Genomic DNA, 1911 nt, shown 5'->3' with positions numbered 1-1911 from the left:
AACCGAGGAGAGATGATGCGCTTCAGCACTCGGCAGTCCCGTTCTGTGAGCTTGTGTGTCCTACCACTTCGCGGCTGAGCCATTGTTGCTCCTAAATGTTTCCATTTCACAATAACAGCACTTACAGTTGACTTGGGCACCTCTAGCAGGGTAGAACTTTGACTAGCTGACTTGTTGGAAAGGTGGCATTCTATGACGGTGCCACGTTAAGTCACTGACCTCTTCAGTAAAGCCATTCTACGGCCAATGTTTGTCTATGGAGATTGCATAGCCGTGTGCTCGATTTCATACCTGTCAGCAACGGGTCTGGCTGAAATAGCCGAATCCACTACTTTGAAGGGGTGTCCACATACTTTTGTATACACTGTGTGTGTATTTACTGAACAGACATATAAACGCAACATGCAACAATTTTACTGAGTTACGGTGCATATAAGGAAATCAGTCAATTGAAATATATTCATTAGGCCCTAATCTATGGATTTCACAGCACTGGGCAGGGGCGCAGCCATGGGGGGGCCTCGGAGGGCATAGGCCTACCCACTTGGGAGCTAGGCCCACCCACTGGGGAGGCAGGACCAGAATGAGTTTTTCCCCACAGAAGGGCTTTATTACAGACAAAAATACTTTGTTTCATCATCTGTCCGGGTGGGTGGTCTCAGACGATCCTGCAGGTAAAGAAGCCGGATGTGGAGGTCCTGGGCTGGCGAGGTTACTGTTGAGGCTGGTTGGACGTACTACCAAATTCTCTAAAACAACGTTGGAGGTGGCTTATGGTAGAGAAATGAACATCAAATTATCTGGCAACAGCTCTGGTGGACATTCCTGCAGTCAGCATTCCAATTGCACGCTCCTTCAAAACTTGAGACATCTGTGGCGTGTGACAAAACGTAACATTTTGGTGGCCTTTTATTGTCCCGAGCACAAGGTGCAATGATCATGCTGTTTAATAAGCTTCATGATATGCCACCTGTCAGGTGGATGGATTATCTTGGCAAAGGAGAAATGCTCACTAAGACGGATGTAGTCAAATGTGCACAAAATGTGAGAGTAATAAACTTTGTGTATACGGAAAATATCTGATCTTTTATTGAAGTTCATGAAACATGGGACCAACACGTTGCGTTTATATTTTTGTTCAGTATATTTCCACATTGAAGTAATGCAATTACTTAGAACAAGTGGATTGCAAACAGGTTCAAGTTAACATATTTAGCTATTTTGTTTCTGTAAGCTGTTAACTATAACGGACTATACAACTTGGAGCATGTTCTGATTGGCCAGGGCGCTGCCAATCCTCGACACAGGCACAATTTGTTAATTCATCAAAACCCAGGCATTTCGCGCTAACACCAGCATCTGAGCGGATAGTGGTTGTGAAAATAGCTCATATTTGACATCCCCCCCCCCCTCCCCCCCCGAACCTATAGCGCTACCAGCAGTGCTTAGATTTACCATTGAGTTAGGGCTCTATTTGAACAGATCTATGGTTTCTTTTGTGAAATATATACAGAATATGGTTTTATGAACTAAATATTTAATATTCACAGATCAGTTTTATTTGTGAGTTGTTGAATATACGCATGGATTGTGGTAGACGCAGAATAAGGCAGGGTGGTACAGATCTGTGTGAGTGAGAAGCCCCGTTTTATACCTGGTTCTAACATGTCCTTTGTCTTGATCTTGTCCACATTCATTGTGTCCACATTTTTAGATGGGTGTGTAGACAAGACTCATTGTGATCAAATCTTAAAAGTACAAACGGACATCAGGACAATATCCGCACGAAGGCTAGAGTGAACGTGTGTGTTTCTGTCCCTCTGAAACCGTATTCTCCCACCTTTTAAGTTTTTTTTCTCCAATTATGCTGTCTTCCAATAGACTCTAGATCTGTTATAAATATAGCAAATC

This window comes from Salmo salar, chromosome 13 (genome assembly GCF_965601325.2).
Source record: "Salmo salar chromosome 13, fSalSal1, whole genome shotgun sequence".
Lineage (NCBI taxonomy): Eukaryota > Metazoa > Chordata > Actinopteri > Salmoniformes > Salmonidae > Salmo > Salmo salar.
The sequence above is the reverse complement of the archived record's forward strand: the minus strand, read 5'-3'. Positions refer to the sequence as shown.